Here is a 24,114-nt window from a genome sequence, read left to right as displayed (position 1 = left end):
GCATGAATGTCCCCACTTTAAAACAAAGAACCCAGCTTCACTTATTTCATCATCAGAACATCCAAACACTTGTCTGAGCAACATGCATGGGATTGGAACACATTTCTTTTAATTCTTGCAATGGCATTTAGTCTCTGTATTGTGCTTTACCCAACATGTTTGACTTTTAGGAAGCATGTTCTTTTTTAAAATTGTTTGATTTCTAACAGGGGTACATTTTATTCAAGTAAAAACAGAGGCATCTACTGAATAACTATTGAGAGGACCTGCTACTCTGATTAGCCCCAGTCCCAAGACACCTGAGAAGATGCTAATGATCCAACCTGTGGACATCTGAGATTCCATCTACACCAAGAGACACAGGTTGTGTCACCAAAAGAAAAGAAAGCACACATAAAAATCTCTGCCCTCAGTGATAAGCCCTTTAAAGAATCATGATAATGTGGTCTTCTCTGGATACTCTGCTTACTCTTGCCTTTTCTGAGTTGTGAGTATGTTTAAGACGTGATGATGTGGGTCTATTTTGGCTTTTGATATTTCCTGTTATCTCCACACTGCAAAAACTTCTTACCAGCTATTATGATTCCCAAGAAGCCAGAAAATTTCCTAATCTGTGTTTTATTTTTCTTTCATATGTTCTTATTTTGTGAAAACGGCAAAATTTTTCCATAATATCTCTATTTAATATTTGTGTATGTGAGGATGTCTGCATTTTATGCATTTAATACTTGGTTTATATAGAGTCTAAAGCTACTTGTATATTTATGGCAAATTTCGGATATTCTATGCAAAATGGGATATCTGAGAACTGTAATGCATTTTAGCATATCACAAGGAAAATGATTTTATTCCCATCTTACATGATAACAGTTTTTGGAAACCTTTACATCTAGTTTTATTTTATGATTCCACTAGTGATATTTGAAGAATTATTTTCAATCCCCCGGACTGTGCCCTATTGGTAAACAACCTGGGTGTACACACAGACACTGGATTCCCTGAGCACAAGACTGTTTTTGCTACAACGAGCTGTTAGTTCTTCCCACTACAACTCGGGTAAAACAGTCTTCAAATCAGCATGCTTTGTTTTTAGTCAGACTATCTAAGCTTTGTAGTTTTGGATTTTTCAGTATGTCAAGTTTGTGTTGATAGTGGGTTTTTAAATATTTTATCTGTGATGACTGTTTGTTAAATGTTCTGTTTGTCATTTGTTTTTTTTTATCTTGTAGACAATTTTAATCATAAATCACTCAGTATACATTACTTTGCATTATTATACATTAATTTAAAGTATAAGTTTATGTACTTATAAATTTACATACATAAAACATACTTCATATAACAATCAGTTATATATTTATTTGTATATAATACTCTAAAATAACATGAGAAATACTATGAACAGTAAAGGATATATAATATACATTTAAATAAATTCATTTATAAATATTATGTTAACATAACAATATTTTGTGGCCAAACTGCATGAGACCATATAGCAAACTCAAGTTGGGTTAATGACCATGCACCTACAGTGTAGCAAGCTCATTATACTGAAAACCATTAGCTCTGTTGATAGGCATTTGCTTGGGTTCACTTTTCAGTAGAATGATAAATGCTGTACACTTTATGGTTTCTCTCACCAACATCTTTATCAGCAACTCTGTCCTTGATCACTCATTATTCTGTGTTTTCAAATGCCTTTTTGGAGTCATAAATCAAAAATAAATGACTATAAATGAATTTCATATGTTTTAAATAAATAACTTTTTTCATCCTGGCATTTCAAGATATTCATCTGACAGTTGGAAAAACTGCATTTGAGCATACTCTTACACTATTAAAATGTGATTCGGGTATTTGTTTCCCTAAGAGAATTCTCATGCTTACCAGTATTCTAAAGCAGCCTGTTATTTTATCAGGAAGATTACATGGAGGAGTATCAAAGGCCAGCATTTAGTGACAGAATGAATTTGTGCTCTAGCTCTAATTCTAACGGCATAAGGGAAAATTATACCTTGACCCTTGGTAACGCTTTTCTCTATTTACAGTTTTCTATTATGAGCTTGATAGATAAAGCTGTTACTAGAAATCCTACTACCAACTTTTTGAAGTCCTGTTCGTTTCTCATGTTTCCTGGTGTTGAGTCTTGTCCATCAACATCATGTCAGTTCACATTTATTCTGTGAAATCTATGGTAGTTCAATTGCCAAGAACCCCAATTTTTCCCTTTTTTTCTCTAAACAATCAATGGGAAAATTATATGATCTCTGTTGTGTTATTTTTTTAATGACTTGTTGTAGATAAACAAAATATACAGCAGATCAAGGGCAGAATTATATTGGAACTCAATCTTGCCTAGTTCTAATATCCTCCCATGATGTGGTGTTCCCACTACCTTAAGGAGCCTTGGAGAAGAAAAAGTGTGTCATTAAGAATCACACAAATTTCCCTTTACCTTCATTTTTTAAAATTCAGCTTATTTCTGAGCTCTGTATTTTTACATTCTGCTGTTATTACACACATTTATTTACTGCATTAAAAATGTTTCATTAAAAAACAAAAAAGTTCTTGCCACTTTCAATAAGTTATTCCCCCTTATCCTAGGATACAGTTAAATTTGGACTTGTTTCGCTTCAAAATCCACCCATCTAAAATAGAAACAGGATTATATATAAACAATACATAAATATTAAAATCTCAGTTTGTGAGGGGTGAGCTTATATACTTACAGAATAAATATTTTGGTTTTGATTTAAAAGTACCCTGAAGACAACATCCCAAACTCACCCAAATCCTGACCTCAGTGGACTTCCATTTCCATGAGAGCACAACTCATACACCCTTCTTGAGGTGTCTAATGCCTAACACAGTTCTTTGCATAAAAAAGCATGGTTGTTATTTTAAGCCAATAATTTTTGATGACTTGTTATAGTAGTAATAGGAAAGTTATATACTATATGGTAGAGTATCCACCATTACTTACTATTTACCATCCCATTCTTTACTCTTCTTCACAGTACTTATCATCATTGTGGGCAGTATATCAAGAAATGCCTGTTTTCTTTCTTTTTTTTAAAAAGATTTTATTTATTTATTTTTAGAGAGGGAAGGGAGGGAGAGAGAGAGAGAGAGAAACATCAATGTGTGGTTGCTGGGGGTCATGGCCTGCAACCCAGGCATGTGCCCTGACTGGGAATCGAACCTGCAACACTTTGGTTCGCAGCCCGAGCTCAATCCTCTGAGCTATACCAGCCAGGAAAATGTCTGTTTTCTTAATAAAATATAAGCTCTTTGAAAGCATAACCTTCTTCTTATTCACTGCTTAATCTCTAGTAAACATAATATTTATTTTTGGCACAGAGTACTAATTAATATATTTTGACAGGAGGTATGAAAGTATGCATGAATGAATTTATTACTATTTAACCATAAATATTGTTGCATTAGTATTCTGTCATATCAAAAACCACGTGAAACTAAGTTGAAGCCTACCTTTTTGAAAGCAGAACATATCTGATATAGTTATGTCAGGAGAGAGATAATTTTGTTACCTCATAGTAACACTTTGCCTCTCTTCTTTTGGTTTCTGGGTTTGTTGTTTTAATACTGAAGAAAACAAAAAAATGTGAGAATGAAGTGATGCAAATAGAAAAAGGAATAATTTTTGGATAAACCACACTGCTATGTTTTGATTGGCCTTACTAGTAAATAGCAAATAAAAAGATTGCTCTAGCCCTTTTTCGTGTCTCAACTCTTTAGAGAGCACAGTCATTGATCTTCCAAGCAGAAGGTGAAGCAAAAAAAGTTTTGAGGCTTGAGATTTGTAAAGGAGGGGGTTGGATACTGTGAAAGTTGGTTTCATAAGTAAACTGGATGTAAAAAATAGGAAGAATTCAGGCACAGAAAAACAAAAAAAATTGCTGTCACAGAATGTCATTCAATTTGTAGTTCATTTCATCAGAGGACTTGTAAACACCATAGAATGAGCCAGAGGTCTGGCACAAGGCATGTCTGAGTGTGAATATCAGTTTCAACAATTAATATTTTCATGATTTAAGAATTTCTCTATTCCAATTTTATGTTGTGCAAACTGAGAAACGAGGAATAAAATAACTCCAGTTGCAGTGGGGTTAATCATTATAGATGTGTTATCTAGTACACAGAAAGTCCACTGCTTGAAGTTCATTTCTTCTCTTTCTCTAACTACAGGCTAAACCCAAATGTTCCTTGCTATTATAGATACTGGATCATGGAGGAAATCGTCATTTCTTTTTCATCTTAGTGATACTATTTTGTTCTGCAACTAAAGAGCTGAATAAACCTGCAAGCATGGCAGGTTGGAATCACACAGGTGTGAAGGAATTCCTTCTGGTGGGTTTAACTGAAAATCCTAATTTGCAGATTCCTCTCTTTTTGCTTTTCACCCTTATTTATTTCATGACCCTGGTGGGTAATTGGGGGATGATTGCCTTGATCAGGTTCAATGCCCAGCTTCATACTCCAATGTACTTCTTTCTCAGCAACCTCTCTTTTTGTGATATCTGCTACTCTACTGTCTTCACCCCTAAGATGCTGGTCAATTTCTTATCAAAACACAAGTCCAGCACATTTTCTGGCTGTGTTCTACAGAGTTTCTTTTTTGTGGTATATGCAACTACAGAAGTTATCCTCCTGTCTATGATGGCTTATGACCGTTATGTAGCAATAGCTAATCCTTTGCTGTATACAGTCATCATGACCCAAAAAGTTTGTATTCAGATGGTCCTGGCATCTTACTTGGGTGGGCTCATTAATGCACTGACACACACAATAGGGCTGCTCCAGCTGGACTTCTGTGGTCCAAACATTGTGAATCATTACTTCTGTGACATCCCCCCCCTCTTCTCAAGCTCTCTTGCTCTGATGCACGTAACAATGAGATGCTGCTTTTGATCTTTTCTGGGATTATTGCAGTGTTCACTTTCATCATCATCATGGTCTCTTATTCCCGCATCATCATTGCCATCCAGAGAATTCGCTCAGCTGAGGGGAGGCGCAAAGCCTTCTCCACTTGTGCCTCCCACCTGACTGCTGTGACCTTATTCTACGGGTCTATAACGTTTAGTTACATCCAGCCAAGTTCTCGGTATTCCCTGGAACAGGAGAAGGTCTCTGCTGTGTTTTATACTTTGGTGATCCCCTTGCTAAACCCACTGATTTATAGCCTAAGGAATAAGGACGTGAAAGATGCAGCAAAAAGGTCAATATGTGGAAAAGAGCTCCAACTTCCCTTCTTTTTGTCTATGGCCTTTTCAAACATAACATTAACCTGCAAATAGATACTTTCTTTAAATTTAAATAGGATCCAAGCTGAACTACAACCAAGGTATCTTCCTACATGAAATGTGATATATGATTGATAGTTACCTATTTTGAAATTTGTGTTGTTCTTAAATCTCTTCTGAAAGTTTAAAACATTTTGCAAAAGCATACATGGGACTAGAAACCATTATGCTAAGTGGAATAAGCTAGTCAGTGATAGACAAATACCATATGATCTCATTTATAACTGGAGTCCAGTAAACAAAATAAACTAATGAGCAAAACAGAACCAGAGACAAGGAGACATGGTGCAGACTGACCGCTGTAGGAGGAGAAAGGGGGATGGCAGAATAAAGGGGAAGGGATTAGTCAAAGAACATGTATGAGTGATCCATGGGCATGGACAACAGAGTGGAGACTGACTGAGGGAGTAAGTGGTAGGCTTCGAGGAGTGGAGCAAAGAGAAGAAATTAAGGCAACTGTAATAGAATAAACAATAAAAACGTTTCAGATCAAAAGTTAGGAAAACATACGAGAAAGGGCTTATAAAATGGTAAAATATTTTTACTTTGGATGGATGGAGTAGCTTGTGATTAAAATCACATTTGTGAAAAAATAACAAGAAAAAGAAGACATGATACAGATTTTATCTGTTGATAAAATGAAGTAGCTCTTACAGAAATGGGGTGGTTCAGAACTCAGGAAGGTCTAACATGGAGAGGTGAGCTGACTTTCATCTCACTGAGTCAGGGCACTCTCAGAAAGGCAGGCCTGTGGTACATGGAGATTTCTGCAAGCTCTCAGAAACCAGTAAAGCTTGTGGCAGGTACTTTGTAGGTTTCTTCATATGTGATGATATTTCCTTTTAGGGTATTAGCCATATTCTGGGCCAGAGAAGACCTGGATCAAACACATAAAGTGAGACAGACAGACCGTGGATGACAGACAGGTGAGGGATGGATAGCTAGTTGATAGATAGGTAATAGGTAGATAGATAAAGAGATAGATGATAGATAGATAGATAGATAGATAGATAGATAGATAGATAGATAGATAGATAGAGATAGACAGAGAGACAATAGATAATAGATGGACAGACTTAAAAAGAGAACTTCTGAAATCAGGTAGGGGCTTTCGGTGGTGTCCCAAACAATACAAATATTAAATAGTTTGATGGAGGACCTTCTGAATCTGAACTTGTGCCCTGTGACTGCTCTTGTGAAAAGAAAAACACTGGAGCTGTATGTAAGCAGTTACGTAGGCTTACAGATGGACTGAATTATATAGAATCTTAAACACACAGTTATTTTTCCCACAAGAAATTGGAGGAAAGAGGGTGAGTGGAGGGTGAACTAAACTAGTTTGGGCCACAGAGGCAGGCTAAAATCTCCTTGTACTCTTGCTGTGCTTCGAAGACACACAGTCCTGCTAGCAGGGAGTCAGCAACAAACTTAATGTAGGTATCCTGAAAACACCTGCCAGAATTTGATGCTGTTTTAAGTCAGGCACAGAAGTGCTAGAATTTTCTTTAGGAAGCACAAGAAGATTCAGACTCCAGACATTCACACTGAGCCGGAAAGACAGAGTGAAATTGTCCAGGCTGTATGGGCTTGGTTGGTGATGTCCCACCACAGCTAAAGGCCTGGGTAATGCAGGAGGTCAGCCCCTTCAAGGCATTTGCTGTGGGTTGAAGATCTACAAAGTAAGACACTAAGTTCATACCTCCAAAGAGTTAAAACTGAACTTTCTACAGTGTTTACCAGAAGATGAGAAAGAGGGAGGGAGAAAGAGAAAGAGACAAAGGGAAAGGCCCACATCTTAACACCTTGGGAAATCTACACACCTGAAACAAGTCAAAGGAAAAAGGAACTCTGACACCAAAGTTCAGTCTCAGATCAATTAATAATAGAGCTAACACACAGCATCTCTTCCTCGATGGCTTTTTAAAGAGAAAATGAAAGCTTCCTCTTTGGAAAGTAATATAATCTCCAGTTTCTATGAAACTTATATTCGTATGCAAGAATAAGAAAATATAAAAAACCTGCAAAAAGAACCACAAAGCATAGAAGAGCTATATGGAGAGCTACAAAAAGACTTCAAAAATACTATGAGTAACATATTAAAGAAAATAAAGAAAAAAAAGAGAAGACATTCTAAGATGAAATATTTCAAGAGAGAATTAAGTAAATTTAAACAGAAGCACTCTATAATGTGCTTCTATGAATTTGCTGTTTTAGAAACCTCTGCTAAGTGGAATCATGCTGTGACTGGCTTCTTTCACTTAGTGTGATGTCCTTCAGGTTAACCCATGTTATCACAAGTGGCAGGATTTCCTTCCTTTTTAAGGTTGACTAATACCTTACTGTATGAATATACCACTTTTTCTTTAACCATTCACCTGATGATGGGCATTTGGGCTGTTTCCCTATCTTGGTTATTGTTAAGAGTGCTGCAGAAGACATTGAAGTGTAAATTACTCTGGGTGGTGGGGGAGGGATAGGGAGCTCTTGTTCCATGAGTATCAAGTTTCATTTGTGCAAGATGGGCAATTCTAGAGATCTGCAGTATAATGCACTGTTTATTGTTAAACTACTGTAATGTGTCCTTAAAATGTGTGAAAAGGTTTGATCTCCTAGGAAATGTTCCTACTCCAAGAAAACAAAACAAAGAGACATGAGGAAACTTTTAGAGGTGATGACTGTGTTTATCACCTTGACTTTGGTGATGGTTTCCCAGGTGTGTGCATATGTCCCAATGCACCAAATTCTATATATTAAATATGTGTAGTGTTTTGGACATCAATTATATCCATTAAAGCTGTTTAAAAAAACAGAAACAAATGGTGTTATGAAAAAAAATCCCCACAAAATCTGAAAATAAGACCACAAAAAAAGAATTTAGAGGGTATCAGACAAACCCTAAGATAGGATTAAGAATTTCAAACACAAGCCAATATAAATTAATCTAAACTAAAGCACAGAGAAGAAAAACATTAGAAGATAAAGCAGAGTATGAGAGATACATGTGTGATATAGTCAAATGGTGTGAAATACATGTAGTTTAAGTCCCAGGATAAGAAGAGAGAATAGATACAATGAATATTTTAAGACAAAAAGACTAATTTTTTCAAAACTGATAAATCTTCAACAGATATATTCAAGAAGGGCAGAATATCCAAAGTCAACAAATGCAGAAAAACCCACATACACATGCTTCACAGTCAAAAAGGCAACAGGATGATATAGGGCCAATTTTTCGAAGAAATTATAAAATGTGGGGCAAACGACTTGACATCTTTTTAAAGTATGAAAGGAAAAGAAAGTAAATGTTGACAATTCTATTTCCAGGTGGAAAATCTTTTAAAATAGGGCAGGAAAAAATAAAGATATTATCAACTGGCAAAAGCTGAGAGAATCTTTCTGACTATATAATAAGAAATAGCAAAGAAAAGTTTTAAGCAAAAAATAAACTAGTCCAATGTAAACACAGCGGATAATAACGAGAAGCATCCACAAGGGTAAATATGCAAAAATATTTATAAATATTGACTGAAGAAGAAGAACAAACTTCAAGTTATAAAGTAAGGCATGGGGTATGAAGCACAACATAAGGGGTAGAGTCAGTAATATAATAACTATGCATGTTGATAGATGGGTACCAGACTTACTGTAGTATATAAATATCTAATCACTATGTTATAAATGTAACACTAATATAACATTGTATGTCAAATATAATAAAAAATAAACTGAAAAATATTTACTGATTAAACCCACACCAAAATTGATTTTCTACACAAATTTTAACTGAGTGAAGCAAAATATAGGATGGAAATGACAAAAATGGTAGAAAAGAGTAAATAAACTGTTGAAGGTTTTTTCCCAGTGTTAGGTGTGGTAAATTACTATTTTTAGAAAGATACCATTCAGCCAGTCTTCAGTTGGTTTTCAGGTTGACTTTTCTATATTTTATTTTTAATTCCAGTTTAGTTCTGGGAAGAGGTGAGTGTAACTTCCACCTACTCTGCTGCTATCTTGGATCCTCTTTAAAAAATTTTGAATAACAAAAAGACATATTAAAATTTATCTTGCAAGCTATAAAAGCTTTAATCAAAATACCTAGATAAAAGACTAAGAAAGATCAAATTTAATAGTGACATCTTGATTAATTTAACAGCATACTACAAAGGAAGGAATAAAAGGTCAGAAAGGAAAAAACATAAATGAAACAGAGATGCTCCATGAAAAATCATCTCTGCCAAATATTATGTACAAAAAACAAAGATTAGAAAACTCAATCAAGGTTTATTAATCTTGACATTATTGCCATTTTAGACTCAGAGCATTTTTCTTGTGTGGGCACCCTGTTCCTTGTGGGTTAACACAAGATGTCAGCAACATCCCTCATCCCCATTGAGGACAATCCAAAATGTCCCTAGACTTTGTCAAATATGCCCTGCAGCAGGGTGGGGGCAAAATGCCCTAAACTGAGAGCCAATGTTTACTGTTTATAGGAGATACAAGGGCACAGAAAGATTGAAAGTGAAAAGAAAGAAAAAGTTACTTAGGGAAAGTTGGTGTCACTGGGTTCACATTTGAAAAATCAAACATGAAAGGGATTATATTTTGCTTGCTTGTTTGTTTTGTTGATTAGTATTAAAATAGAGACCAAACTGACAGTAACCAAAGGGAACGGGGGAGGGGACTAATGGGGGAAAAAAAAATGGTCATCAAGGAACCTGTACAAAGGACCCATGGACAAAACCAAAGGGGGTAGGACTGAGAATGGGGCAAAGTGGAGACAGCTGTGCTTGAACAACAGTAAAAAAGTAAGAGATACACTATGTGAAAATTAAAAAAATAAAAAACCTCTAGACAGTATTTAAAAACATATCCTAAAAGAAAATACCAGTTTTATATGTTTCTTGGGTGATATGTTCTTGTTATATAGGCAATGAGAAATATCGTTTGAAGATTCTTTCAGGAAGGAAGAAAATGAAAAGAAAAACTGATTTTATGGAACTGCTGAAACACTTATCTCAAAACCTGAAAAGGACATTGCAAAGAGAGATAACTACAGATTGGTATAGCTTATGCCAGAAAAGCCAAAATTCTAAGGAAAATATTTGTAAGTATAAAGAAGGGCTTATTCTAGCCCAAGACTCTATGGGCAATTAATATTTGACAAAGGAGGCAGCAACATAAAATGGAATAAAAATAGCCTCTTCAACAAATGGTGTTGGGAGAACTGGACAGCCACATACAAAAAAATGAAACTTGAGCACCATCTTACACCATATACAAAAATAAATTCAAGGTGGATAAAAGACTTAAATATAAAATGTGACACCATTAAAGTCCTAGAGGAGAACATAGGTAGGAAAATCTCAGATATTTCACGAAGAAACTTTTTTTACTGACGTGTCCCCTAGAGCAAGGGACATAAAGGAAAGAATAAACAATTGGGACCTCATCAAAATTAAAAGCTTCTGCACAGCTAAAGAAAACAGTATTAAAATTAAAAGAGAACCAACTGTATGGGAAAACATTTGCCAATGATACCTCAGACAAGGGTTTAATCTCCAAAATATATAAAGAACTTACAAGACTGGACTCTAAGAAGACAAGGAATCCAATTAAAAAGTGGGCAAAGGACTTGAACAGACACTTCTCCAAGGAGGACATACAGAAAATCCAAAGACACACGAAACGATATTCAATATCGCTAGCTATCAGAGAGATGCAAATTAAAACCACAATGAGATACCACTTCACACCAGACAGAATGACCATCATAAACAAAGCAACAAACAACAAGTGTTGGAGAGGTTGTGGAGAAAAGGGGACCCTAGTGCACTGCTGGTGGGACTGCAGACTGGTACAACCACTATGGAAAGCAGTATGGAACTTCCTCAGAAAACTAAAAATGGATCTGCCTTTTGACCCTGCAATCCCACTGCTGAGACTATATCCTAAGAACACTAAAACACTAATTCAAAAGAACCTATGCATCCCAATGTTCATAGCAGCACAATTTACAATAGCTAGATGCTGGAAGCAACCAAGATGCCCATCAGTAAATGAATGGATCAAAAAACTATGGTACATTTACACAGTGGAATTCTATGCAGCAGAAAGAAAGAAGGAGCTCCTACCCTTTGCAACAGCATGGATGGAGCTGGAAAACATTATGCTTAGCGAAACAAGCCAGGCAGTGAAAGACAAATACCATATGATCTCACCTTTAACAGGAACCTAAATAACAAAACAAAGAAACAAGCAAAATATAACCAAAGACACTGAAATAGAGGACAGGCTGACGGTGACCGGAGGGTGGAGGAGAGGGAATTTCAGGGGACAGTGGGAAGGGTTCACAGGAACAAACTTAAAGGCCACATGGTCATAAACTAAGGGGAGGGTGGTAATGGGAGGGAAGTGGGGAGGATGGGAGGGGGGACTGGATTGGGAGTAAAAAGGAGAAAACTGTATTTGAACAATGATTAAAAAATAATTAAAAAAAGAATTCTAAAAGAGAAAAAAAAAAGAAAGGGCTTATTCTAGAAATAGATGGTAGTTTTAACTGACCTAACAAGGGAAAAAGAATATAATTATCATAAGAGTTGCAGAAAATATCTATACATTTTAATATCTAATAGTGATAAAAACTCAGCAAAGTACTTATAGAATCTAAATACAATATAGCTAATGTAATAATGTTAAGAAGATATCCAGCATTACCACACCCATGCTTGATTTGGGAGCAAGATGGGAATATTCACAGTAACCACCTCTATTTGAAATAATACAGCAGATCCTAGGCAGCACATACAGTCTAGAAAACAGTATTGCCCTCAATAGTGAGCATTTTTGTTTCTGTACATTTGTTCACAGACACATTCATCTCTAAGTAGAAGTCCTGGGACATGAGCCAGGCACATATTCAGCTTAATGCCAGACAGTTCTCCAAAGTGCCTGCTCCATTTTCATCCACTTTGAGAAATGCATGAGTAAATTATTTTATTCATTGGGTTCCACATATAAGTGAGATCATGATAGGAGACTCAAGAATTGGAAAATTTTAGTTTAAGTAAATAGTTAATAAGTCTAGTAGGTAATGCCTGTGTTAAAGCTTTTGTTTCAGAAACTACAGATAAGGCCCATCCTGGTTCCTGGGAGGGACAGCCAACCTCCTGGGGCACTGCTAAAGACCATTGCCTGGGGACAAGTGGAGGCATCCTGGCCATTGTGTTCCAGGGAGGGACAGACAACCAGCTGCCCCTGGGAACAGCTAACTGCCCAGAAGAGAATGCTGCAGTTTCTTTCACCTAATTCTTCCTGAATTTCAAAACCCCTCACAGCACTTTGTCTATTCTCTGTTATAGAAAACATTGGCCTGGAAAGAAATTGTAAGACAATTTATTTTAGGGTGCAAACCTGCTGTCTTCACAGATTTCCTAACCTCTGAATAAAGTGCCCATAAAGATTCAATTCCTGTCTCTGTTTATTGGGTTTAAGAGGCAGCAAGATTGCCAGTATCTTTTCCATTTTCAGTGAGATGGTATTTGTCTTGCTCAGAGTGACTTATTTTACTTAGCATAATTATCTCCAGGTCCACTTACACTATGACAAAAAGTAAGATTTCCTTCTTTTTTGTACATGAGTAGCAGTATTTCATTGTGTAAAGGTACCATGGTTTTTCCCCCACTCATGTATTGATGGGCACTCAGGCTATTTCTGGATCTTGGCCATTGTAAATGACCCTGCAATTTGAGGGATGCATATTAATAAATATATTGATAGGGGCTTAAGACTTGGGAAAATTTAGCTTAAGGTAAATAGTCATAAATCTAGCAAGTAATGTGTATGTTAAGTTTTTGTTTCAGTAACTACAGATAAGGCCTGTCTTGGCGCCTAAGAGTAAGCAGATGACCTCTTACCAGGAAGAAGCAAGCGACTACCCTTCCCCCTTGGAGGCAACTGTTGAATTTCAAAGGCTTTTGCTGACACCTTGTTTGCCCTCCCCCAATCCCCTTATAAAAGATCTGGCTGGGAAAGAGAGCAAGATGGTTTGTTAGGGTATGAACCCGCCATCTTCTCCGATCGCCGTCCAGCTGAATAAAGTGCCTATAAAAGATTCAATCACTGTCAGTGCTTATTGGATTTGGTAGTGACAGGCAGCCCGAACCCCAGTGTCTTTTCCGTTTACAATATGCCAATTCTTTTTTTAAGATTTTATTTATTTATTTATTTTCAGAGAGGGAAGGGGAGGAGATAGAGAGAGAGAGAGAGAGAAACATCAATGTGCGGTTGCTGGGGGTCATGGCCTGCAACCCAGGCATGTACCCTGACTGAGAATCAAACCTGCGACACTTTGGTTCGCAGCCCGCGCTCAATCCACTGAGCTACACGAGCCAGGGCTACAAATTCTTTTTAAATAATACGAACAAAAATTTTTATGTGTAAAATTCAACTACAAAACTATAACTATTCTAAATATAATACTTTTATTCAATATCAGTTTTATCTAACATCAGTTTTGTTATTAATAAAGCCATTAGGTCTGGATTTCGGGACACATTTAGGTATCTAAGGATTGCTATGAAAACTTTTTTAAAAACATGCCTTAAAACATGGTATTGCATGTACTTCAAAGAAATGATAGACCTATAGAAGATAAAGGATCTGACATGTACTTTTTGAATGTAAGTATTTGCTGTTTTCTTTTCCATTGAGTTTCTACATACATTGTTTTTACAGAATTTTTTGTACTTAATTTATAATTTTTTAAGAGAAAAAAATATTGGTCTGAGCATTTAAACTCTTTATATTAATTATGTATATTTCTTAATTCTTATGTAATTCTTTATATAGAGAGTGGGAATGAATTATATGTTTTAAAACAAACACAGTGCACCAGATACTTGAAATGCTCTTGGCCTTTTACAATAATATCACAATTTGGCCTAACATGTGATTAGAATATAAACTAATTCTTACTTCTATCATCTGCCCCATTAGCTTATAATTTAGGGTTTTAGGAAATTTGCATTTAAGGGAAAAATATTTTATTTTTTAAAACAAAAAATAAAGAATATAAGAGAATAGTATGAAATATTCCTACCCGAATCCCTCATCATTAATTTTAGGGTAAAGGCAAAAATCCCAAAATGTTCTGTCAGCAAACACATGCTAGAATGAAGAAGTAAACATTCAAGAGATAGACATCCAGGTTCAGTCAAGTCAGTCTTGTGGAAGCAATAGATTTAATGTTCTTTTCTACCATTCTCAAAACCCAAGGAAATAAAGGGATAGCATTGCTTTCATCAGGTCTTACTATACTACCTGAAATGCTATGTATGTTTGGGTTTTGATTTTGCTTGTGTGTGTGTGTGTGTGTGTGTGTGTGTGTGTGTTTCTGACTATGTGGCCCAGATCATGTGTTCTGAAAAGCTTCCCTTTCTAAAGCACAAAGCAGGCATCATTAGTAATTCCATTGCATTTTTTAGAGACCATGTAGTCAGTTTTTTACTTATCCTTGCCCCATATTTTCTTCTACATATAATTACAATCAAGACATTAAATGTCTTAAGGGAATCATTAAATTCTTCAGATTTTCTTCAATCCCTCAAGAAGCACACAGGAACTACACACATTCAAAATACCCTTTTAATTAGAAGACTACCTCCAGGGACCCTACTCCCCTTAGACTAAGGTAAACACAGAACAGAATGTGTTATCCGAATCTATCTGCTGAGATGATTGTGTTTGGATCATCTCATGCTTGCTTTCTCAACCTGGAGGTTACTTCTTTGGTTCTCATATATTAAAGATGAAGCTGGAATTTCAATTCTGTTACCTAGAACATCTATCATTCACTTAATTTTTGAATGACTATAAACATCAGGCACATTGAACTGTTGTTCTGGGTTTTGTTTTTGTCTTTGTTTGGGAGGTAACACATAGAAATAAACAATGGGAATGAGAGATTATGAGGTTCTTGCATGAGCTAAGGTGTTGGATACCTTTTCTTCCTTTGGTAAATTCTATTCCCTTGAATATCCCATGCACAGACATCTTGCGTATAAGTGAAAGATACAAAAATGAACATAAAGATGGGAAATAAAGATAATGCCCAGATTATAATCTGATAAACACTTCAAATGATGAGGAGTGGGAGCAATTTGGAATTTGACCACTTATTACTGCTCCTCAACCTAAACTACTTCATTTTCTACATGAACATCAAAACTGGTATGCAACGTCAAATGGGATAATGGAAAAGCAATGTTTTAATTCAGTTTTAAATATCCTTCCCTAAAGGATTTATTGCAATCCATCATAACTTCATATTTGCTTGGGTATTACTCACCCGTCAGCAACTAAGTTGAACATAGGCATCTGCTTATTGATTACTGTTGTGGTAATCTGGCACTGGGTTCATTTATGAGATTTACTTAATGTCCTCAAAATTAGTGTCTATGTCTCATAAGTGAAAAGGTGAAGCAACCCAAATCATCATCCTTTATTTCATGGAGGTAAAGCTATCCTACTGTAAACCATTTAAAGTATTTGTTTTTATTTTGATATAAATGTGAAAATATAGTTAAGTTATTCAGATAAAATGAAATAAAAGCCAAATTTGCATTGACTTAGTAGGACAGATATTGAATATTTTAAGAAATGGATTGCAACATAAAAATATTATGAGGAAGTACCAATACATTTTAAAGGTTTGTTTTATTTTATGGGTTTGCTCAGCTTTTTCTCAGAAAAAGTTTAGATTCTGTTCCCTGAGTTTCCAGGGTGATAATTTCTGTTGGATATGAAAGACCAATTATAAGCTGTTGGTATTCTCTCTGCTTCATATCCCAGCTCAGAGTGCCCTCTCCCCTTTCCCAGTGGGCAGTCTTCCCCAAGCCAATGCCCCCGGCTGTTTCCTAAAGATGGCTCAGAGATGGTGGAAGTCAGGACCCTGCCTTTCATTACATCAAGTTTTAAAAATGTGGAGTATCAACAAAACAGAAAGGTATATATCAAATATCTTGCTTTAAATGCCAAAGTAGAGTTTATTCTTTCATGCTGATATATTTGACATCAAGTACTTTTAAATCCAAAATGAGAAAGTCAAAAGAGTTTCATGGTAACATAGATTAAAATTTCAACTTTGAATAGTGTGCTTTCTAAACTGGATTTCTTTACACATTTTAGAATGAAATTTACTCATTTCCCGCCCCCTTCTCATTAAAACCAGCATTTTAAAAAGCACCCTGAAGCTGGAATGTTAATGTTTTCTTTTTTCTTCATGAAATTTCCTTACAGAACAGGCAAATCACCACTGCTTGAAAGGACTAGAGACTTTCTAGTTAAAGTTTTCTAATTTTACAGATAAAACAACCAGAGCAGAGAAGTCAAGAACTCAAGCCACACAAGCAAGTTAGGGACTATCAGTAGTCTGGATGGTGCAGAATGATTATTCTTCTTTTATTCCCATCTTCTTATCATTAACAAGTTCTGAGAAAAAAAACACATAGCTGATGTTAATTTGACAATGGGTACTGAATTTATCCTTTTGGGGCTGACAGATCGTGCTGAACTGAAAGTGTTCCTCTTTGTGTTGTTTCTGCTCATCTATACGATTTCTTTGGTGGGGAATCTAGGAATGCTCTTCCTAATCCACATAACCCCCAAACTTCAGACACCTATGTACCATTTCCTAAGCTGTCTGTCATTTGTTGATGCCTGCTATTCCTCAGTCTCTGCACCCAAAATGCTGTTGAACTTCGTTGTTGAATGGGATACAATTTCTCTTTCTGCATGCATTGTGCAATATTTTTTTTTCGGGTCACTCGTTACCACTGAGGGCGTCTTGTTGGCAACAATGGTGTACGACCCCTATATGGCCATTGTGAACCCTTTACTTTATACAGTGGTGATGACAAAAAGAGTTTCTGTTGCCTTGGTCATTGGATCATGCGTAGGAGGTTTAATCAACTCACTGACACACACAATCGGCTTGGTGAAATTGTCTTTCTTTGGGCCCAATGTCATCCATCACTTCTTCTGTGACCTTCCCCCACTGTTCAAGCTCTCATGTTCTGATACATCCATGAATGAATTGTTGGTATTAATCTTCTCTGGTGTTATTGCCATGATCACCTTCTTGACTGTGATGATCTCCTACATCTTCATCATTGCTGCTATCCTGAGGATTCGCTCGGCAGCAGGGAGACACAGAGCCTTCTCTACGTGTGTGTCACACCTCACAGCTGTGACTTTGTTCTATGGCTCCATAAGTTTCAGTTACATCCAGCCAAGCTCCCAATATTCCTTAGAACAAGAAAAGTTGGTATCTGTTTTCTATACCCTTGTCATTCCTATGTTAAACCCATTGATTTATAGCCTGAGAAACAAGGAGATGAAGGATGCAGTGAAAAGGGCTATAGAGATGAAATGTTTTCCTTGTTAACTTTATACCATATGTGTCCTAAAGTAATACACAAACAAGTGCTTTTGATAATGATATCTCTATGAATTTATTTAAGCTTGGGTCCCAAAGGCATCTTCGAGTTTATTTAATTGGAACCCTCTGTTGTACAGTAGAAGAAAAAGGCTGGAAAGAATTACATGTTATAGTACATATACCTGGTCATTGTGTAAACTAACCTAAAAACTATATGAAGATCCAAGTTAGTTATGTCTGGACAATTGTTGACATTTTACTTCTTTCATATGGGTAGAAATGAACATATATACAAAGATATCTAGACACAAAACACAAAAATAAGAGATACAAACAAAATTTATAAACAATGAAATATATTTTAACTTGGTCTGTTTGCTGCAAAGAAAACAAATAAGATACTTTTCAAGCAAAAAATATCACATTGAGTTGTTCACCAAAACTGATAGATTCATGATCTTGAAATGAGCCTGTACTCTTTCAGTCAGATATTGTTCAAAACAAATCTAAACACTGGATGACACTCCAGAAAAAGAACTTGGTACGGGATTACCTCCACACTCACAGGAGTTAGTCTAAGTCAGCAGTCCCCAATATCCCTCCTCCCCGTCCCTGGATTCTGCTGGCATTACTGCCTGAATTTTGCCTCCTGTCTCCCTCCCACCCAACCTCCGTCTGTGGTAAAATTGTGTTCAATGAAACTTGTCCCTGGTGCCAAAAAAGTTGGAGATTACAGGTCTAAACCATTGCCCTATTCCTGGACCCCGTTTACATTACCACACATGCAACTGAACAGGATGGAATGCCACTATTTTACCATTTCACATGAAAGGGCCGCTAATTTTCAGATAAAACTTACCCTGAAAAATTTTAGAAAGGATGCCTCCATGGTGATTAAGGAATCATTAATAATCAGATAAATTTCCTCCTTTTCTTTTAGGATTTTCCAATATCTTAAAGAATATTTTTAAGGATATTCTTTAGACATTAAACAGAAAATTTCCTGAAGGTGTTCTAGAGAGAGGAAATATGTGAAACCGATTGTTTTCCCTTTGATTCAAACTATACATGCAGGTAGAAAAGGGACAGTCAGCCCATAATTACTGATCATTCCACTGTGATCTTTTTTCCCTAACTTGTTGTAAAATTTCCTATCTGGAAAATAAATATGGTATACCAGAGGACATCTTCATCTACAAATAAAATTAAATTTAATTTTGGGGGTTTGCTTTAAATACTGAAATAAGTACAGGTCAATAAGCTAAGCAGCACAATGGGAAAGCTCAATGCTCTATAAATATTCACTCATGTATTTACATAGCAGCTAGATTGAAATTCTTTTCTCTCAGTGACAGCCAAAATCAAATAAAAGAATGGCTCCCATATCTGTGAAGGGAGCAAAGAGAAACACATATTATATTAGAAAATTAGGCAAAGTAATTCATATAAAAGTTTTCCTCCTAGAATGAAAAAACAACATCACTACCACCAATGCTGAGAGTATCATATAACATTCATCTAGCTCTTCATGATTTTCTAAGATCATTTAATGCATTATTTGAAAATTGGGCCCATAAAGCTACACATATATGACTTTTATGTATGGTACATTCATGCAAATGCACTTGTATAGAAGTTTTTATTTTGAGAATAAAATACAAATGTAATAGTAATAATTAGTAAACATGCTTTTTTATAGTTCTTCAAACTTTTCAAAAGCACTCAATATCTTATATCCTTGAGTATGAAACACAAAGAATAATATACAATCAAGTTAATTAAAACTCAGAAAAAATAAATCAAAGTGTAATTGTAATACATTCTCTTACATTATACACTCTGTAAAAGAAGGGTCTGGCCCACACGGTGCAGATAAAGTAATAGTTTATTAAGTGTGTATGTCTGAGAGAAGGGATTATTTTATGGAAAAATTGTTTAGAATGTTTTCAAATACTGACCTTAAACTTGTACTAAACTTGTATTATACTATTATACAATAACTGAATGGTAAGATGAGAAATAAATTCTCTCTTCTAGGGAGAGAAGTTGTAGGGGAAGTTGCAGGATGGAAATTGAAAAAGTAATACACCCTACACTCATATTCTGAAAGCAAATGAAGCCCCATCAAGAAGATTCAAAATATCCTTAAATGATAAGTATAATTAGTCCATAGGAAATAAATGAAGACTTTAGTATAAAATATCTGATGCTATGTCATCAATTGTCATGTGCACAGGTAAGAAGAATTGAGAATGATACTTGTAGCTCCAGTTCCCTCACTTCTTACATAAAATTGGTTTCTGTTCAACCTCAACATTGGAGAAATCAGGACTCAGTAGAGGTCTGTCTCACAAAGATTTCTTCTGAACCTTCAGAGAATCTATATCAAATATGTGTCCATTTTTTATTTCATGTGTGCAGCCTTGGGGCTTGTGATTTGGAAACTGGCCTGGCTCATCAGGAAAATGAGGTGCTGGTAGCATGTGGGTTGGGTGTGGCTCCATCTGCATGGTGGGGAGGTTTGACACTTACTGAGAAGAAACCCGAAAGCAATGCAATGAATTGACATTCCTAGATTTGAGATTTGGTCTTGTTCTGTGAGCACAGAATGATTATATAAACCGAAGCTTCAATGACAGTTTTCAGTTGTCCTCAGTCAAACTGGCCTCTGGACAAATTCAAACTCCCAGAATCATGGGCACCTAAGGATCATACTGCCATCCCATCTAATCCATACTCTAATATAAAATAGTCCCTACAATACTCTCATGGTTCTCTACATTCCCTGACAAAATCAGCATTTATTAAATTTTACCAATTATATGATGACTTTTTAAAATTTAAGCAAGACATAAATCACTCCTTAGAGTTTATGTCAATTAGTATTACATGTTATGAAGTCTTAGAATTCACATATTCTTATTTTTCATTCTTAGGCTCCTAACATGTTAGGGTTTTGCTAGAATATGATCCTGAGTCAAATTTTTGTCACTCTGGATATTTCCTAACATTTCCACTATTCTTTATGCAGTATGCTTTCAAATCCTATTATGTTCACTCCTTACTTTGTCAGTGTCAAAAGGCTGAATGCAATAAATGGTGAAAGACCACAGATTTTTAAATCACAGAAGTATTGTATCAAAATTATTGTTCTACCACTTCCTAAAGTGCAAACTTAGAGAATTTCTTTAATTATTCTGAGCCACCCATAGTATCAATCATATGAATTGGAATATTTAATCAAATAAAAGCACATAATAATTGGACATAACAATTGTGAAATGCCTGGAAAATACTAGGCATTTAGGCATTTAATAAATAGGAACAATTCCAGCAAGGATCCTTCTTTGCATTTGATTGCTAAAGACAAAAAAATACTTTTGTTAATAAAACTAATTATAATATTCCCTGAGTGTTAGTCTGTTTTCATGATTGCTTCATTTAAAAATGATTGTAAATTTTTACCACCTTTTATGTGTGTGTTTGTTGGTTTGGATGAAGTTGGCCCAGCTTAGTGACCTATGTGTTGTGATTTGCCTCTTGCCCCTTTTAAAATGTAGCCTATTAGTTCATCCTGTATTTATTCCCTTTTATATTTTTTATTCTTTTCTCCAAGTAGTATTTCTAAAAATTACTTTTATGTTCAGCCAATATAATGAAAAAATGTTGAAATTGATATTTATCTCAGAGTCATAATTGGCTAAATTACCCCTAATATTAAAAGGCAATCTAATTTATGAAAACACACACATGAAATCTATTTAGTAATTTCTTCCACCTCTTTGGGATTGTTTCACATTGAAATATTATACATTTCCCATAATCACTACCAATAATATTGTTTAGAAGCACATGGTCATCAATAAATAAAATGAAATAGCACTCTTTAAAATTAAAAATTATGTATGATGGATAATATGCGTATATAATTCTTAATACTGGAAGAGTTCAGTTTTAATAGGTCAACTTTTCTTTGTAGAATCTCATATAAGACAAGGACATCAACAGTTTTCTCTAAAGCAGAGAAAAGGCCAAATGCATCATTGCTACAATTTGGAAAGTTAGAACAGGGCCTTATTTTCCTCAGGCTTCCCTTGAGCTGTTTTAGTGAAGCTGAGTGTTCACAGAATCGCTGGGGATTCCATCCTCCAAAGACCATAAGTCAAATATAAACATAAGTGAGAAGAGTAATAGAAAAAAAACAGGTTTCCTCTCAGTCCAGGAGTTATATTTAGTGTTCTAACAAAGAAGTCACAAAGGTGTTTCCTGAAGGCTTTTTAAAAACAACAGGTCTCAATACCTGCTGTGAATGGAATGTGAAGTAAATTGATCTGCTTCAAATACATTCCAATTATTGAGATGATTAGTGGGTTTATTCCATCTTTCCTCAATTCTCTATATTTAAAGCTTCATACATTTACGTACATATAATACCAATTGCAAGAGCTGAATTTATTTAAAAGAATTCTCTAACATCTAAGATTGCTTATTACAAACCATTGAATTTTCCTAAACTTGAAGAAAGATCAATGATTCATTTGGCCCTATCATCAGAGCTAATTATTAGACTCAAAAAAGTATTGTATATAACAGGCTTTACAGCAAAAGAAACACACCATGTGGAATGCAGTCCACATGAAAATTATTATTTATTAAATTATGACCCAAGAAACAAATATAGAATCAGTGAAATAAAAAACTCATCATCAAAGTAAAAAAAAATGTTTGGTGCCCACAAGTAAATGAGGGGGTCAAAAAACTGTGGTACATTCACATAACGGAATACCACATAGCAGAAAGAAAGAAGGAGCTCCTTCCTACCCTTGGCAGCAGCATGGATGGAACTGGAGAGCATTATGCTAAGTGAAGTAAGCCAGGTGGTGAAAGACAAATACCTTGTTATCTCACCTATAAGTGGAATCTAATCAACAAAACAAACAAGTGAGCAAAACAGAACCAGAGTCATTGAAGTAAACAACAAACTGACAGTAACCAGACAGGAAGGGGGAGAGGGAAAATGGGGGAAAATAGAGGAAGGGTCAATAATGAACATGTATGAAGGACACACAGACAAAGCCAAAGATGGGTTGGATTGAGGGTGGGAGGTGGGGATGAGTCAGGTGGGGATGCAGTGGTGAGAGGAAAATAGAGACAACTGTACCTGAACAATGATAAAAAAATTAAAGTATGTGAAAGCAAAACTAACTAAATAAACTAAGCCAAAAAAAGCAAAGAACTAAAAAACGATTTTAATCAACAGCCTATAGGGGAATAGAAGGTCCAGTCTCTATTTTCTTTACTTGTCTTACTTTGAATGCACAGCAGTTTGAGATGATCTATGGTGTGACAGACAGTTCTTACATATTTTCCTATATATTTTTCACAACTACCTCTTTAGGAAGGTTTACCGATGAAACTAAGTTAGGCTAGGAAATTAAGCCTTGGAGGTGAAATCACAGCTCAATGTGGTGAAAAATGACTAGCCATTCTTTTTAACCTCTGGATTTTCAGTAAAACGAATGACAACAAAACTATTTGGTAGTATGACTTACAGTGTTTTTATTGTTATGAAATGCAAACATCAAATCGCTGGTAGTAATTGGGTAGAAATCCAATCCCATGTCTTTCTCACTGTTCATTCTGTATCAGGGAACTATTATCCCCTAGGTATGGGATGTAGAATGCCATTTTCATAGCTGTTCAGTTAAAATAGATTCAATCATCAAGTTAATATGAGACATGTTCCGTATTTTTTCTTTCTCTCCTTGGAAACTTTCAGGGAATTGTAGTGTATTATATTTTCCTGTTAGTCCCACAGTAAAGAAAGCTTTCCTTAAGAATCATTTAACCAAGTATTCATCACATTCATTAGTCATCAGAACCTTACTTTTCATGTATCTTGGGTAATGTATAAAGCCTGATAAAAATTAATTTAATTATCTGTCTTTCGTGGGTAAAAAGCTAGGCTGATATGCAATTTCATATGCCAAAACCATGTGCATTGTCCTGAAAATTAGGTTTGAAATTTTTTAATGGAAAGAATTAAAATATATTGAAAAGTTTCCTGATTCAATCTTAATTTAAAAAAGATCTCACATGGACTAATATGAGCCATTGGATAAAAAATTCTATCATAAAGCCCTGGCTGGTGTAGCTCAGTGGATTGAGCGCGGGCTGGGAACCAAAGTGTCCCAGGTTCGATTCCCAGCCAGGGTACATTCCTGGTTTGCAGGCCCTAACTCCCAGCAACCGCACATTGATGTTTCTCTCTCTCTCTCTGTCTCTCTCTCTCTCTCTCTCTCTCTCTATCTATCTATCTATCTATCTCCCTCCCTTCCCTCTCTAAAAATA

At 35.6% G+C, this 24,114-nt stretch overlaps 2 pseudogenes; both read left to right on the top strand.

Annotated features, from left to right (window-relative positions):
* The first annotated feature begins 4,332 nt into the window (after positions 1 to 4,332).
* On the top strand, positions 4,333 to 5,321 carry LOC123827704 (annotated as a pseudogene).
* A 763-nt stretch (positions 5,322 to 6,084) lies between these two features.
* Positions 6,085 to 17,769, top strand: LOC123827703 (annotated as a pseudogene).
* The last annotated feature ends 6,345 nt before the right edge of the window (positions 17,770 to 24,114 follow it).

Source organism: Phyllostomus hastatus, unplaced genomic scaffold (assembly GCF_019186645.2).
Source record: "Phyllostomus hastatus isolate PE091 unplaced genomic scaffold, TTU_PhHast_1.1 phas_contig_896, whole genome shotgun sequence".
Lineage (NCBI taxonomy): Eukaryota > Metazoa > Chordata > Mammalia > Chiroptera > Phyllostomidae > Phyllostomus > Phyllostomus hastatus.
This window is presented reverse-complemented; position numbering and strand designations above follow the sequence as displayed.